Raw genomic sequence first — 18,860 nt, 5'->3', positions numbered from 1 at the left:
GAGTCGAAAGTTTATTTTTTATAATGAATGAAATCAAACACCTGTTTGAGGTGCCTCCCAATTTTTACAAATATACAGAGGCAGAGGAGACTATGGATGCAATTCTCAGGCATCAACTACCTACACTAGAATGGTGGACTAAGGCCATACAGACAATTTTATAAACAGGAAGCCATTCAACAAATTTTGATCATCGAAAATGCAAAATTGTCATACACAGGACAATTTTAAAGAATCAGCATGCATTAAAGATAAAAGCTGAGCCAACTCAGCAGAGATTTCGGCCAACAAAGCAAGGTAGGAAGCTACAGGTATCCAAGCCGAGAAGCTGCAGCAGGACAGCTCCAAAGCGCATTTGTCAGCATTAATGCAGATCACTCCAACCGACTCAATGGCCTCCAAAGGCCAAAATATCTTCTGACAAGCATAAAGATGCATTTACTTTGTATTCAATGATGTAATAACTTTCTGATCTAAATATCTTGAAAAGTTGGTGAAGATATTCATTTCTGAGATAACTTAGCACTCAGATATTTTGTAACAACGGATTGTATATATTTGCCCCTCGCACAAGCTTGCAGGGGTTGTTGTTGATTTCTCTTGAAGAATTTCTTAAGCTGTAATCCTTTCTGAGTTTAATAAAGAAAGTGATGGAATTTCTTGGAGTTCTGAAGTGTTGAATGCGTTCTGGTGTCTGTTGAAAATTGCAGGATTCCTGTGTACTTCACAATACAATAAGTTTCTGTAACTCTCTTTGTTATGTATTTTAAATCTATTACCATCCATACATGTTCTTAATTTCTAAGTGTTTGACAACAAAGAAAAAGAATAACCTTCAGGACTTATTCATGCAATACCCTGATTTCAATCTACGTTGTTAATGAATGTTTTTCTTCAGCTATAATCTTGATAAGTGTAATTCTTAATTGCTGCATTTTCAGAATATATCTTTCACAGTGACCTTTGTTTCAGGAATTCAAGTTTGCTCCTGTGCAACATGTTTCACTTTCACATCACCAGCTTAATAGAGAATTCTTAATTGCTTTCTGTTGGCTGGCCATGCATCACTACTTAAGTTTAAATTTGTTTGTTTGAGATACACAATAGGCCCTGCAGTCTGAACATCATCACTCCAGCATTTCAAAGCATTTCACAGCTCTAGACTCCATTGCCCAATGATATACTACTCTCTGAACACTACATCTTAAGCACTGAAAGAAGTCCTTCAACCAAAACATAAACCAAAACCTGAGCATAATAACTAGCCTAAAACACTATCAAAACAGAGATAAATCATAAAGAGAGAGCCCTCTCTGATTACAGTTTGGCTAGAAACTGTGATCCAAAGATTGGTTAGTGGTTACCCCGGCCGTATTCCCTTGGGAGTCATAGGGAACAACCTGGGTGTTAACATAATTGGCGACTCCACTGGGGACTTCTTAGGATTTTCAAATTTCTATACATCTCTCAAAGCTGCAAATCAAGCCTGAAATCAGTCAGGAGGCCCTCAAAACTGTTTCTGTGTCACATTGACAGCTTTAGGGAAGAGTTTTTTCAGTGAATCTTCATCTCAGCTTTGAAATATATATAGCCATTCCAAAATCTTTATCCAGTCCTTGCAGATATAAAAACTTCCTATAAAATCCTAAAAAACAGTTAGAAGCTGGCTCCCAAGAAAAATCCACGGCATACTAGGGCAAATCCTGACCCTAATCCACCCATCATTGTTGATAATCCAAATACTATCCCTAGAAACATTAGGAGGCAGCAAAGGCAGGAGCAGCCTGCTGATTTAACCTCAGATTCAGATCATCCCAACCTCATCTCTACTCCATGCAAGGTCCTTTTCCGGTCTACCCCTAGTACCCCTAGTTCCCCTAGTTCACCATCCACATCTCAAAGTCCTCCTCTCACATCTTCATCTACTGCACATATCCCCTTGAACAACAGCCTAGGTACTGCTACACCTGCTACCCTTGTAGTACACACCGTTCCTCTTATCCCAGGTGTCCCTGTTAATCCTCCAAACCCTGTAAATATGGCAAACAGATATGCACCCTTGCAAATACCAGCTAATGCTGTAGCTCTACCCCAAGATTACCAAACCAAAATCTCATATTTTGACTCCAATGGCCCTCTGACAGCTGTCCAGCATGCCAAAAGGATGCAAGACCATTTTGAGACCTATGAAATAGATGATGACAGTGTCAGGATGAGGATGTTTGTTCAAAGCCTAACTGGGGATGTAAGAACTTGGTTTAGATCCCTGAATGCAAATTCCATCACAACTCCTGATGAACTGTATCAAGCCTTTACTAGCAGATGGGAGAAGAAGAAGGATCCTCTGCACATACTTGGGGAATATGACACTATCAAAAGAGGTCCCCAAGAGACTGTTTTGGAGTATTGTGCAAGATTTAACAATGTATATAACGCAATCCCACAAAATTTAAGACCCCCTCCTGATTTAGCTTTGTACAAATTCCCTGATGGTTTTGACCCTGACATGGCCTATCAGTTAAAGGAAAGAGATCCTCAATCCCTTGCAGAGGCCCAAAGGGTTGCTGTCACAGTGGAAGCTAACCTGATTGCCAAAAGAAACAGAGCAAGGTTGGAAAAGAGAACAACCTTCAAGGAAGAACCCTCTGCTTTTGATCAAAAGTTGGATGCAATACTCACTGGAATGAAAAGATTGGGTGATAGAGTGGAATCGGTTGAGAGAAAATCATCATGGGAAGCACCACAAAATAACCTTCCTAGGAATCCAAATTTTAGGAGAACTCAAAACCCAGGCATTGGCAAGCCCAGTGCTGATCAAGACATAAGACCCCCTTTCCAAGAAAATTATGCAGAAACTTCCACATCAACTGAGCCCAATGAAGATCCTGAGATTAATTTAATGGGTCTAGATGGTGAAAATCAAGTTTTTTTAACACAACAAGATCATGAGGATGATGAAATCAAAATGTTCCAGACTAAATCAGGTGAATCCTTTGACTTCAAACAAGGCTATGACACTGCTGTTTACGAAGTCCATAAACATTACAAGCTAAGGAGCAGAACTGTGAATGAAAATCAGCCTGAAAAGATAAAGGATAATCAGCAGCCTAAAAGAGTCATAGTCACAGAGCCTAATGACAAAACAAATTCACCTGCAGAAGAAGTAATTGTGGAAGAGATCACTGAACCACTGCCCTTAAAACAGCAGCCTATGGCCACTCCATCCTCTCAACCTAATTTAAGTGTTACTCCTCAAGAGATGGGTAAAAGAGACAAGTCCCAAAATCAAGATAAAAATCAAGAAGAAGATCTAGTGAACAAGGAAAGGACTGTTATCCATAACCCTAAGACCCAATCTGAAAAACCCTTTGACCTAGAAACTGAAATTGGCAAACTAAAGATAGCAATTCCTCTCTCAGAACTAGCCAAGCATGACATCTATAAACTACAGATCAAGAAGTCCCTTCAACTCACCAGCAACAAAGATGATGTCAATGTGTTGGATGACACCCCAGAACTACTGTTTGGCCCAGAAGTGAATGGAAAAACAGTAGTCACAGGGGTATTACCTTTTTATGTCAGCTTACACATTCATGATAAAATACTACATAATGCAATGTTTGACTCAGGTGCCTCTCACAATCTCATGCCAAAGGCAGTCATGGAGAGATTGAATCTAGATATAACAAGACCATACAAGGACCTGTTTTCCTTTGACTCCAGTCAAGTCAAGTGTTTAGGCCTCATAAAAGATTTATGTGTGTCTCTGGTTCAATACCCAAACAAAACCATTCTAATGGATGTTGTAGTTGCTGATATCCCACCTAAGTATGGGATGCTGTTATCAAGATCATGGGGAGCTAAACTCCAAGGCTCCCTACAATTAGACATGTCATATGCCACCATCTCTGTTTTTGGGCAACCAAAAAGACTGTACAGAGAAACACTCATGAAATACATGGTCAGCAGTGAAGAAAAGCCTCAAAACTTTCCCATATATGCTGTCCATTCAGACATAGACTCATACATTCTCTTCAATCACAGCACAACCCCCTCAAAAGGTGAGATTCAAGCCAAGATACTCATACAGGAGGAAGACTCCAATGAAAGAATTACCACCCATGAAACAACAGTCAATCAAACACTAGATACTGCTGTTGCCCTAGTGGTCAAGAATATCCAATCAAAGGATGAGACTGTCCTAAAAGACAAGCCAGATGAAAAACCACAACTTCAACTTACATTGCCAGCCCATGAACAGATCATTAAATCTCCTTCACAACAAGATATTCTATGGTTCCTTGAATTTGATGGCTCAGTCAACAAATTAGGGGCAGGAGCTGGAGTTTGGGTACACAATAAAGAAAACAGTCATGCAGAAGGCAGAGCCTATAGATTAAACTTCAGATGTACTAATAACATGGCAGAATATGAAGCTCTTTTGCTAGGCCTCAAGTTAGTAAAGTTCTTACAAGCTGCCAGGGTTTCAATCATGGGTGATTCAGATTTAGTTATCCAACAAGTGAAGGGAAATTTTGTCACCAATGACAAAAGACTAAGGTCTTATAGGTCTGCTGTTGCTGAAGTACTAAACTTTTTCTCTGAATTCCAAATCACCAAAATTCCTAGAACCCATAATCTGCATGCTCATAGTTTGGCCACATTTGCTAGTTCTTGCAAATTACCATTAGAACCTAACAATTGCTTCACAGCTGAGATAAAACACAGACCCTCCATTCCAAATAATGTTAAAGACTGGCAAGTATTTGAGGATGATGTGCAAATAAACAATTTTTTAACGCTGCAACAAGAGTTTGCAGGATTAAACATTGACACTGATACAGCAAGTCAATCACAAATACTTGATACAACAAGTCAATCACAAATACTTGAAAGAGCAAGTCCATCACAAATACAGTTTCAACAGATTACTCACCCAATATCACCTAGAACAGCAAAACAAATGCTAAATCCAACTATTTTCAGCAAGGAAAACATTCAGCAAATTCAACCAATCAGTTGTGAAGAAATGGCCAATGCTGAAACTGACATCATAGAGCTGAAAGACAATTTTCTACCAACAGGCCTAACTCCACTAGAGGACATCTTTGATTCAAATGATATTCCCAGAAAACCAAAAATGCAGCCCTTAAATGCAGCCATCGAAGAATGCAACATTGGTACCATTGACAAACCCAAAATAATAAAATTATCTGCATCTCTACCTCCTGACCAAAAGCCTAAATACATTGACCTCTTCAAAGAGTTCCAGGATGTTTTTGCATGGAGTTATGAGGACCTAAAGTCCTATGACACCTCTGTCATCCAGCATACTATCCCTCTCAAGCCTGATCAAAAACCCTTTAAACAAAAACTGAGGAGAATCAATCCAATGCTTCTCCCAGCAATGGAACAAGAGGTACAGAAAATGTTCAAGGCAGGCATCATAGCACCAATCAGATTCTCTGAGTGGATTTCAAACTTAGTCCCTACAAGAAAGAAAACTGGTGAAATAAGGCTGTGTGTGGATCTAAGAAATCTGAACCAAGTATCCCTCAAAGACAACTATCCCTTACCCAAGATGGATCACATTCTCCAAAGAGTGGTAGGGGCCTCAAGGATCTCATTACTGGATGGATTCTCAGGTTTCAATCAAATCTTAGTACACCCTGATGATCAAGACAAAACTGCATTTACAACCCCATGGGGAACTTTCAAATATGTAAAAATGCCTTTTGGATTGAAAAATGCAGGGGCAACATTTCAAAGAGCAATGGATATTGCTTTTGCCAAGGAGATTCATGACTTTTTAGTCATCTACTTAGATGACCTCACACCTTTTTCAAAATCTGACCAAGAACATTTAAAACACTTAAGGCAGATTTTCCTAACATGCAGGAAATATGGAATTTCCTTGAATCCCAACAAATCCCTGTTTGGTTTAGAGGAAGGTAAACTCTTGGGCCACATCATTTCTAAAGATGGCATTAGAATTGATCCAGACAGAATACAAGCTATCCTACAAATGCCCCACCCAAGAAATATCAAAGAATTGCAAGGATTCTTGGGAAAAATCAATTTCTTGAGAAGGTTTATCCCCAACTTAGCTGAACTAATCAGATTACTAAATAACATGCTAAAGAAAGATTCAAAAGTGAAATGGACAGTTGAGGCAAATCAAGCCTTTGAAGGTATAAAGCTGGCCCTTACCCAAACCCCGGTCTTGACCAATCCTCAATTTGACAGAGAATTTATCATTTTCTCTTTTGCCTCCCAGCATACTATTGCTGCTGTTTTGTTACAGAAAGATGACCAAGGAAATGAGAAGCCAATTGCTTTCTTTAGCAGAGCTCTCAGAGATGCACCTTTAAAATATCAAATCATGGAAAAGCAAGCTTATGCTTTGGTCAAAGCTATCAAAGACTTTAGGATTTACATCCTTTATTCGCATGTTATAGCCTATGTACCAAGTCCTATCGTTAAAGACATTCTCACCCAAGAAAATTTAGAGGGTAGAAGAGGAAAGTGGATTGCCAACATTCTGGAATTTGATATTGAGATAAAACCTACAAAACTAATAAAAGGGCAAGGTTTGGCCAAACTAATGACAGAAGCAAATTTCCAAGCCTTAGACATCAATCAGCTGGACAGTGAACCGGAGCTGGCGACTCCAAAGATCAATGTAGCCTTTGAACAATCCCCTTGGTACTCTGATATATGTTATGTATTGCAAAACCTGTGTGCTCCCCCAGGATTGTCCAGAACTAAATGTAGGTTCTTAAAAATGAAAGCTTCTAAATTCTGTGTTATGGATGAAAATTTATTTTGGAAAAACCATGAAGGAATATTGCTGAACTGCCTAATTGAGAATGAAACTGACAATGTCATAAAAGAATTTCATGCAGGTGACTGTGGTGGACACTTGTACTGGAAGTCCACTGTGGATAAAATACTAAGGGCCGGGTACTACTGGCCCACCATGTTCTCTGATGTCAAGAAATTCACCACCTCATGTCATAAATGTCAAGTATTTGAGGGAAAGAGACAGTTACTGCCACTTCCCTTAAGACCTATTGCAACAGAGAGACCTTTTCAACAATGGGGCTTGGATTTCATTGGGGAAATTCATCCCTCATCTTCAGGCCAACATAGATGGATCTTAACAGCCACAGACTACTTCACCAAGTGGATTGAAGCTGCTCCATGCAGACAAGCAAATGATTCAACAATCATTCAGTTTTTGGAGAATAACATATTGGCTAGATTTGGTTGTCCTGATAAAATAATAACAGACAATGCTGCTGCTTTCAGATCCAAGAAAATGGTGAATTTCTGCCATAAATTTCACATTACCTTGGGCCATTCTACTGCATACTATCCCCAAGGAAATGGCCTTGCTGAGTCATCAAATAAAAGCCTGGTAAACATTATAAAGAAAGTACTAGAGGAGAACAAAAAGAACTGGCATAAGAAGCTTGTGAATGCTCTATGGGCAGACAGACTAACAACCAAGAGATCAATTGGGACCAGCCCATATGAGTTGGTTTATGGTTTAGAAGCCAAATTCCCTTCATCACTAGGGGTGCCTGTTATGAAACTTCTTCAAGAAAGCCAAGCTGAACCAAATAATATGCAAAGAAGGATCAATCAGATAATATGTTTACAACAAACTAGAGATCAAGTTTTCAGCAGAGTTCAAGCTCTACAAGAGAAATTAAAGAAGGCCTTTGACAGAAGGACAAAGGCAGAAGATTTCAACATTGGTGACAAAGTCCTCAAGTGGGATGCAAGAAGAGAGGATAAGGGAAAACATGGAAAATTTGATTCCCTTTGGAGAGGACCATTTGCTGTCCAAGCTGTACAAGGAAACAACACTTATTTCCTTAAAAGTCTTAATGAAACTGATTTGGATGAAGGCCCTGTGAATGGCAGGATGCTGAAGCACTATTTTGACAATTACCCATAAGTGCAGCATGAGTTCCCATTGTACATATCCAAGTGTATATATTACTTTCTGAAAGGATGTAAAAATGCAGTTTTCCAAGTTTATTAACTATCAGCAAAAAGCAAATAGGTTCAGAGGTCCACCAAGAAGGGAAGTACACAATTTTGGTATTTCAAAGCAGCAGACTTCAAAATCCTGATAAGAGCAGTCAAGGGCCAAGGCAATCTGACCTGCTGTTCTTGGTCTTTCAAATGAAAAACCATCCCCATGTGGAGCCACTGTTAGCTACCTATACCAATAGGTTTCATATTTCATGATTGGCAATGAAAAGGTCCAAATATGCTCTGCTTTGATGATGCAAAGATCACATATTTCCAAGGGAATACAATCTGTGCTTATAGCTTAATGTGGACTCAATTTTGATGGATGGTCCAACAGCCTAATCTGGATCATGCCATGTTTTAAATTTTCAGTTGTAGAATAGAGAAAGAAGTCTGTCCAAACTGTTTAATCTTGGCAGACAAGTAGCTTAGGTAGAGAAGTAAGGCTCCCAACTGTTTAATCTGGGACCTTGGAAGCAATAAGGGTAGCAGTAGATATAAAATCAAAAGGAAAAAGCCAAAGAAAAGAAAAGGCAAATAAGGGTCTGCAAGTCCAAGTGCACCCTCCAAGAAGAAACAAAAAATGCTAGGCAAGTAGATGGGTAGGCAGTTGGGGTTGCAGAAATATCATTCCTTGCAAATAAATGTGTGCTGAAATGTCCACAGAGGAAAATCGATGGTTGAGAAGCTCCTCTCCTCCATCAGGTTGCAGCAAGCAAAGAAGCATATCTAACTTCCCAATTTTTCCCTCTCCATTCATTACTAACATCCCCTCATCAGTTGATATTCATGAAAGAATTGGTGGTTTTAGGTGGTTCTTAGTCCTATTAGAAGCCACATTTATTGTCTAAAACTCTTTTCATTTTGATCTACTCCTTAAGCTAAGTTATTTTCAAATAAATTTAGTGTCATCTCCCCTCATCCACTCCTTTCATCCATATTAACACTAACTCTACTACATAATTCCCCTATGTTACCTCTTCCCTAGTACTATAACACCATGGTGTATAAACCCCAAAGCATTGTATAAATATCCCTCCCCTTGGCATTATAGCCAATAAGTCCTCTGTCAGGGATCAAAATGGCATCTGGTCACTTTGATGAACCTAAGTCTAACCCCCTCCCCTCTTCTGAATTCATTTGGCCCCTTAAAACCTTCATTTGCTAAAGAAAACCTTATAAAAGACCTTGTTCTACCTATACCCGCTTTAATTTGCAAAAATAAACAAAAAACCCACTTTTCTCGTTTATCCAAAGTATGGGCGCCGGGTTATTTTTGTATTTTTATATTGAATGGACATTGAAAAACCTTTGTAAACCCGCCATATCCCAAGAGTTTCCGCCCAGCACTGATCCCGAAAATAAATATTAAAATAATCCCGCCCCTTGTAATATCCACCGATCATCTCAGCAACCCGTCAACCGTCCGATCGAGCGCTTTTGATCGGACGGCCCTAATCCATATCGGACCGGCCCCGACGTCCGACAGATACCTTCCGATATCTGTCAGAGGGTGACGTCAGGCCTCCGCCACGCGCCATCCCCACAGTTTATCGGAGGTACGCCTGACAAATCCCTCTTCCGTATCATAAGCGGTGCGATGAGAAACCGCTAACCGCTCCCGGTTTTCGGTCGATCCGCCAGCCAACGTCACCACCACGTCATACCCACGTCAGTGCCACCCCGCCGCCGCGTCAGCCCCTGCGTCCGCCCCCATGCTGATACGTCCGCCACCTCATCATCCCCGTGGACTAATCATAGCTCGCCACATCACCCGATGACGTCATGCTGACGTCATCCGACCTTGACCCCACCTGATGACGTCATGCTGACGTCATCCAAAAAACGCGCCAATATGCCAAAAATCCATATTTAGGCCAATTTTCGCGTTTTTTCATACTTTTTGCCACAAGAGCTGTTGCTTTCTCTGCATGATTTTACGTCCAAAATTGCACCACCTTTGCTGAAATCAACTTGGAGACCTCCGGCGCGCTATTTCTACAGTCATTTGTGACCATTGCTCGCTCTTTTACCAGGTATTTTCCATTATAAATCCTTCATATGCCTACTTTGTCTGTGAATTCCCTCTAAAGAGCTTAAACAACAAAAAACTCGCAAATTCACCGGCGAAATCTTGGTGCCTAGCCCCCATTTACAACTGTGAGCTCGAAAAACACCAGCTGAGCCTTGTTTGCCCATATTTTCACAAAAAACTGTACTTTGTTCGCGCAATCGCGAAACAGCTTACTCAAACTGTACCTACCTGTTAAAAAAGACAGATTGAGACCACACATTGGTCTTATTTGCAATTTAAACAGTATTTCAATTGCTGCAGCTGTTTCACTCACCCTCTGTTCCATACAATTCACATTTCTCCCTCAAAGAAAGCTCTTTGTGTTGCTCTGCATAGCAACTCTATCCATAATCCTAGGAGAAATCATGGATCCACCAGTAGCTCCAATAGCGTTGAATGTTGCTCCATTGAATGCCCCTCAGAGACAATTGGAATGGCAGTCTCTGGCAGACATGGACTATCAGATTTCAGAGGAAATGCTGATGAGAACTAAGTTCCACATCCACCTGCTCAATGAATTCAAGGCCAAGCATGAGGCTGGAACAGATGTGCTAGGCATATGGGACTCATTCCTTCCTATGTTTAAGCTCCCTCAGGTCAGACAATTCCCTGATTTGATCCATCTGTGTGCTGAAAACTATGACCCCACTCAGAGGGCAGTTCTTGACCCTTCAGGATCAGCTGTGTTTTATGTCACCCCAGAAGCTATCAAGGATATGCTCTGCTTCAGGACTGAGAAGAAACTGGTCCCTCTATCACTTGTAGACCTGATAAATCAAGGAGCCAGAATGACAGATGCTCAGGTCACCAAACTAAACCAGCTATACATTGGCTCTGACTCTGTGAAGTATCCTCCTATCAATCAAGTATACCTCAACCAACTGGGCAGAGATCTGGCAGACATGATTAGTCCCATTTTGGGCTACAACTCCATTGAGTTTGTTGATCAAACTGTGCTGGTAATCATGCTCATGTTTGCTCCTGGCAAGTCTCCTATCTGCTATGACTATGCCACCTATATAGCAGACAAAATACATGAGCAACTAATGAACCTGGCAAGAGAAAGAGTGTTCAGATATACCTCTTACATTTACCACTTGATCTTATATCATCAACATCAGAAATTCTCTTTTCCAATCAAAAGAGAGGATGCCCAAGGCAATCCAAGATCAGTGGTCTATTGGTCCTCTGTTTTCCACTGTAGATTTGAATCTCCATATACTTATTGTGAGTTCATAGATCAGTTCATCCACCCAGCTATGTCAATGATGATGGGCTCACCTCCTCCGAGGCTCACTGATGAAATGCAAAGGATCCTGCAGTTATCCAAATCATACAGCATTGGGGACTGGTACTTTTACCAGCACCACACCGTCATCAGGATATATGGGTGTGAATTGCCTCCCTACAGACTACCCAAATATGTGCCTATGAGGCTCTTTGCCCTAGAATACTTCAGGCAGTTTGGCAATGTTGATGTGCTTCACTTTTCAGGCAAAGGCAAGAAAGCACAGTTGAAAGTCAGGAACCAACTTGGCCACTTTGTCTATAACCAGAGGGAGGAAGGTTGGAAAGAAGCAGACAGGATGCTTGAGTCCCTTGGCCTTCAAACCAGTTTCCTCTGGAAACCTTATGACCCTAACCACTTCATCACTTTGAGGAGGCTCAGATATAAGCTATCTGGCTATGATCATGTAAAGATCCCTCACATTGAAAAACATGCAAACCAAGCAAAATGGAGGAGAGGAACCCTAGAAGAGCCGGTTACACAAGAGGAGCTGAACCAAAGAGCGGTCAGGAATCTAAAAAAGATGGCTGACCTTGAACTTTGTTCACAGGTGTTCTCCCTTCCAAGCACACAAGTGGGAGCAGTTGCATCCTCCTCGACTGCAAAACAGCAAGCACCCAAAGCTACTGAAGATATATCTAGCAGGGGCAAGGAAAAGGAAATGGAAACTGAACAGCCACCTCATGACAAGGTGCAGCAACAGCAGCAGCAGGTAGAACAACAACAACAACAGCAATTACAGCAAGAAGAAGGGCAGCATAATAAAGAGCAGCCCCCACAGCAAGAAGGGGCAGTTGAGGCCCCAATTTTCACAGAACAGCAGGCACAAAATACGGTGCCTCCTAGGCGAGAAACATCAGCTGATGCATCAATCCTCCAAACTCCACAAAAGGAGGATACTAGCAAAAAAAGAGACAGAGAGACTCCCTTGACCACATCAGAAAGTCATGGTGAGAAAAGACAGAGATTGAACCCTTTCTCTGATGAGGAAATGCCAACAGGGCAGTCTCTGGGCATGGGCCCACCTAGCAGGGAAGCATCTGCAAGTTCCTTCCAAGAGGAACAAAACAGAACTGTGGGAGGAGAAGTAAGCTCCTCTAGCCAGCAGAGGGAGGGTGAACTGAGCATCAAACAACAGTTCATAGACATAAAGAAAAGGAATGAGCCCATAAAAATACAGCTGTACAATCATTTGCTAAAGATGGCTCCCACTAACCAGCAAAGACTGATGTCTGCTTTTGATGTTAGTGAAGGCAAGATGATCATGAGTCATTTCTTGCCAGCTGTAGCACAGCCCCAGTCCCCTGCAGATTACATAAGGACCAATCTTGAGGTCCTTACCAAGGACATCCACCCGATGGACAAAATTGAGCTACACAAACAAACGGGTGAGATGGTGTATGCCTCCTTGGCAGACAAAACCTTGGACAATTATAGGCTGGAAAATAGCCTTAATAATACAGCTGCCCAACTTGAGTTGGAAAGGGCATCATCACAGGCTAAGGACAACAGAATTAGGTCCTTAGAAGATATAATTATTGAGATTGGGCATGATCCCAAAGATATCAAGGGCATCCAGGAGATATTGAAGTTAAGGGATGCAGACATGGCTGCTTTGAAGAAAAAGATCAAAATGCCAGCCACAATTCACCCTCAAACAGATGAGGTTGCCCAGCAGAGGCATGATAAAGATGCCACAACTTTGCTGGTGTCTCTCTACAAGCAGCTTATCCAGACACAAGAAAAGCTGGGAGAATCAGAGGCTGCACAGGCAACATTACAGGCAGCCTTGAAGCAAAGAGAAGAAGGTCAGACCTCCCAGCCTCCTCCTGAAGTAATAAACCTTGAGGAAACTGCTCCAATTACTATTCCTCCTCCTCAGCAAACAGAACAAGCAGCAACATCCACCTCAGCAGCACCACCAACAACAGAGCAGGCCCCAAGCCTGGACATGCAAAAGCTGAGGAATGAGATCCAGGCCTTGGAAGCACAAATGACAGAATTGAATGAGGCCAAGGAAAAACTAGCCAAGGTCAATGAAAGATATGATAAATCCAAGCAGTCTGTGGCAGAAAAGGGCAGGGAGATAAAAGCCCTTAAAGACAGGATCAAAGAGCTAGAAAATGAGCTCAAATTAGATAAGGTTGTGGCTGAGCTTAAAATAGTGCTGTGGGCTAACATTGGCCAATCTATTAATGAGCAATGGCAATATATTGAAACAATCCATGAGCAGTTGGACCTCATTCCAAAAGCACAGACTGAGATTCAGAGATCAAGAGCTGCTCTAAGCAATATGCCTGAAATTGCCACCAGGATGATTAATGTGCTTAACAATAGGACAAGTACTCAGTTGGCTGCCATGGGAATTTCAAACAGAACTGAGCACATTCAGTTAATCAAAAGGGTTCTTACACTGAGAAACTTGGTACAGACCTTGGAGAGAAGAACCCAGGACATGCAGACTGAGGTGAACAGGTTTATGGAGAAATTTCAGGTGTTAGAAAACAGAGGGCTCCCTAGCTTACTGAACAGCGCAGGGAGATTGTTCACACATGACCAGTATGCCAAAAGGGTTAATACATTTTCCACTAGTCAGATCAACGAGAAACCCAACACTTCAGAGGAAACAGGGCCAGCCACAGGACAAACTCTCTACAATAGAGTAGAAAGTTTATTTTTTATAATGAATGAAATCAAACACCTGTTTGAGGTGCCTCCCAATTTTTACAAATATACAGAGGCAGAGGAGACTATGGATGCAATTCTCAGGCATCAACTACCTACACTAGAATGGTGGACTAAGGCCATACAGACAATTTTATAAACAGGAAGCCATTCAACAAATTTTGATCATCGAAAATGAAAAATTGTCATACACAGGACAGTTTTAAAGAATCAGCATGCATTAAAGATAAAAGCTGAGCCAACTCAGCAGAGATTTCGGCCAACAAAGCAAGGTAGGAAGCTACAGGTATCCAAGCCGAGAAGCTGCAGCAGGACAGCTCCAAAGCGCATTTGTCAGCATTAATGCAGATCACTCCAACCGACTCAATGGCCTCCAAAGGCCAAAATATCTTCTGACAAGCATAAAGATGCATTTACTTTGTATTCAATGATGTAATAACTTTCTGATCTAAATATCTTGAAAAGTTGGTGAAGATATTCATTTCTGAGATAACTTAGCACTCAGATATTTTGTAACAACGGATTGTATATATTTGCCCCTCGCACAAGCTTGCAGGGGTTGTTGTTGATTTCTCTTGAAGAATTTCTTAAGCTGTAATCCTTTCTGAGTTTAATAAAGAAAGTGATGGAATTTCTTGGAGTTCTGAAGTGTTGAATGCGTTCTGGTGTCTGTTGAAAATTGCAGGATTCCTGTGTACTTCACAATACAATAAGTTTCTGTAACTCTCTTTGTTATGTATTTCAATCTATTACCATCCATACATGTTCTTAATTTCTAAGTGTTTGACAACAAAGAAAAAGAATAACCTTCAGGACTTATTCATGCAATACCCTGAGTTCAATCTACGTTGTTAATGAATGTTTTTCTTCAGCTATAATCTTGATAAGTGTAATTCTTAATTGCTGCATTTTCAGAATATATCTTTCACAGTGACCTTTGTTTCAGGAATTCAAGTTTGCTCATGTGGAACATGTTTCACTTTCACATCACCAGCTTAATAGAGAATTCTTAATTGCTTTCTGTTGGCTGGCCATGCATCACTACTTAAGTTTAAATTTGTTTGTTTGAGATACACAATAGGCCCTGCAGTCTGAACATCATCACTCCAGCATTTCAAAGCATTTCACAGCTCTAGACTCCATTGCCCAATGATATACTACTCTCTGAACACTACATCTTAAGCACTGAAAGAAGTCCTTCAACCAAAACATAAACCAAAACCTGAGCATAATAACTAGCCTAAAACACTATCAAAACAGAGATAAATCATAAAGAGAGAGCCCTCTCTGATTACAGTTTGGCTAGAAACTGTGATCCAAAGATTGGTTAATGGTTACCCCAGCCGTATTCCCTTGGGAGTCATAGGGAACAACCTGGGTGTTAACACCTGGTACGCACCCCATCCTTGGTCATATCCATCTCAATACCATACTCAACTTGCTGCTCATTCATTTCATTCTCATGTTCAGCCACAACCTCAGTGGAATGCACCTCAATAGGGGTGGAGGCCCCAATACAACTCTCCTCCTGCTCTTTTGTCTCCACCACCTGCTTAACCACAACCATTACCTCCTGCTCCTCCAAGACAACCCAAGATGCCTGCTCAACCGAACCCAAACCCCAATAATAAACAGGCCCAACAAGTATATACTGGAGAGACAACATGCCTACCTATGCTGTGGAGATTCAGGAGATCAACTTACGATTTGGGAAGGTCCTCCCAGATAGCCAACCTCCTCCTAAAGAGGATGAGGAAGAAAAACAGGAAAGTGAACCCAAAGCCATTCCACCCTTTCCTGAGAGACTAACTGGAACCACACAACCAAACCCAGAAGAGACTGAACTTCTAGGAGAACTTAAACAGTTATGTGTAAAAATACCACTTCTCTAAGCCATAAAAGATGTACCAATCTACAACAAATTGATCAAAGAGAAGTGTTTCAGGCACCCAGGCAGGCACAACAGGGATGCCCCAACTATCAATGTCATAGGACAATTGTCCGACCTGATGCTGGGACAAGTAATCTATCCAAAATATCTGGGCCCTGGGAGTCCTGTAGTCGATGTCCACATCAATGGCACCATAATCGCCCACACCCTGATTGATCTAGGGGCTGCCATTAATGTGATGACCAAGGACACTATGCTCAGACTCAACCTTCAGAGTTCCCTAAGAAAGACCTCGATAATACTGCAGTTAGCAGACCGCTCCATCGTGACCCCCGAGGGGATTGTGGAAGATGTCATGGTCTCTGTTGATTCATGGGAGTACCCTGCGGACTTCTTGGTCCTTCAGCCAAAGGAAAAACTCACTGGATACCCCCTCATTTTGGGAAGGCCTTGGTTAGCTACTGCAGATGCTTACATCAGTTGTCGAGCTGGGAGCATGACCATTAAGAATGGGCCTATGTCCAAATAGCTAGTCCTATATCCTCTTGCCCAACCTCTGCTAGAACATGACTTACCTCTTTGGTTGGAGGAGGAGGATGAGGATGAAGTCTACTCTGCACCATTGTGCATAGTGGAAGCCACTAGGGGTGGTCCTCAAATCAAGGATGACGTTATTGAAAATTTGATTCAAAATCTACTTCCCAGTGTGCTGCCATTAGAAGAGTTGGTAGAAGACACCCAAGCCAGTGCTTTAGTGGATCTCTGTGTGACTGATCTGACCTCTCCCCGAGTTAAGAATGTGGAATTTGGCCCTGAAAGAACCTTGAAGATCAACTCATCCCTATCCCCCTCTCAGGAGAAAGAGCTGTGTAGCTTATTGAACAACCATTTGGATGCTTTTGCTTGCAGCTATAAGGAGATGAAAGGAGTCCATCCTTCAGTCTGTACCCATCACATATACATTAAAGAGGATTGTAAACCAGTCAGGAAGCCTCAAAGGAGGATGAATCCAGCCCTTAAAGACATTGTCAAATAATAACTGCAAAAGTTGCTGGATGCAGGATTCATCTACCCCATCTCTGACAGTGAGTGGGTTTCTCCTTTGGTGCTTGTGCCCAAGAAGAACGGGAAGTGGAGAATCTGTGTAGATTATCGAGAACTTAACAAAGCTACCAAGAAGGACCATTTCCCTTTGCCTTTCATAGATCAAGTGTTAGATGGCCTGGTAGGAAGGAAGTTCTTTTCCTTCCTAGATGGGTTTAATGGGTATAATCAGATCCAAATTAACCCGGAAGACCAAGATAAGACCACTTTCACTTGTCCATGGGGTACCTTTGCCTATCGGGTCCTTCCCTTTGGGTTATGCAACGCTCCTGCCACTTTCCAGAGAGCAGTACTGAGCATATTTGCTGAGCTGGTTCATGATTCGGTGGAAATCTATATGGATGACTTTACTCCTTATGGGTCCAACTTCCAAGAAGCATTGACTAACTTGGGAAAAGTTTTAACCAAGTGTATTGAAATGAACCTGTCCCTCAGTCTTGAAAAATGTGAATTCCTGATGACTGAAGGGACCATGCTAGGTCATACAATTTCTCAGCAAGGATTACAGGTGGATCCCAACAAGATTGCTATCATCCAAAAGGTTCCACCTCCTCAAAAGGTAAGAGATGTTCGGAGTTTTCTAGGCTTAGCAGGATATTATAGAAGATTCATTAAAATTTTAGTAAGCTAGCCTCTCCATTGTTTGGTCTCTTGGGGAAGATGTTGAGTTTATATGGATTGACAACTGTCAAGAGGCTCTGGATGCGTTGAAAGGTAAGCTGGTAACTACCCCAATCTTGAGAGGTCCAAACTGTGCCCTACCTTTCCACATTCATACAGATTCCTCGAACAAAGCCATAGGAGCAGCCTTAGGACAAGTTGAAGAGAAGCTACCATATGCCATATATTTTGTCAGTGAAAACCTGTCCAAGGCAGAGTTAAACTATACTTTAACCGAGAAAGAGTGCCTAATTGTAGTCCATTCCCTAAACAAGTTCAGACACTACATCACTGGTTATCAAACATTCGTACACACTGATCATGCTGCAATTAGGTACCTGATGAATAAACCTGATGTAAATGCCCGTACCATTAGATGGTTACTTTTATTGCAGCAATTTGATTTGACCATTGTTGATAAGCCAGGTAAGGAAAATGTTGTTGCTGATTTTCTGTCTAGACTAGATTTGCCTGCAGGTGAAGAAGGGATGGTGGATGATCAAATTCCAGATGAACACCTATTTGCTATTTCAGTACTCTCTCCATGGTTTGCTAATATAGAAAATTACTTGGTTTCAGCATAGTTCCCGCCATACCTATCCTCAAAAGAGAAGAGCAAGATCGTGAGGAAAAGCACCCCATTCACTTGGATTGGGGGAAACCTGTTTAAACTTGGCCCAGATCAGATTTTGAGGCATTGTGTCAAGGATGAGAAGGTCTTTGACATCCTCCTAACTTGTCATGATGGGCCCTGTCGAGGCCACTTTGTAGCAAAAAGAACCACCTTCAAAATTCTACAAGCAGGCTACTATTGGCCCACTCTTCATCGAGATGTTAGGAGATACATCAGCCAATGTGACCGATGTCAAAGGATGGGGAAACCGACTCCAAGGGATGAGATGCCCCTCCAACCTCAAGTGACTTTCGAGCCATTTGAGAAGTGGGGCATGGACTTTGTGGGTCCTATCATCCCTCCTTCGAAACAAAAGTCTTACATCATTGTGTGCATGGACTGCCTGACAAAGTGGGTAGAAACAAAGGCAATCAAGGTAGCGACAAAAGAAAGGTAGCTGAGTTTTTGAGGGAAAATATCTTCTACAAGTTTGGCTAGA

This window comes from Pinus tabuliformis, chromosome 7 (genome assembly GCF_031772625.1).
Source record: "Pinus tabuliformis cultivar Carrire ecotype Pingquan chromosome 7, CPIR1, whole genome shotgun sequence".
NCBI classification, from domain to species: domain Eukaryota; kingdom Viridiplantae; phylum Streptophyta; class Pinopsida; order Pinales; family Pinaceae; genus Pinus; species Pinus tabuliformis.
Note: the sequence above shows the minus strand (reverse complement) of the source record.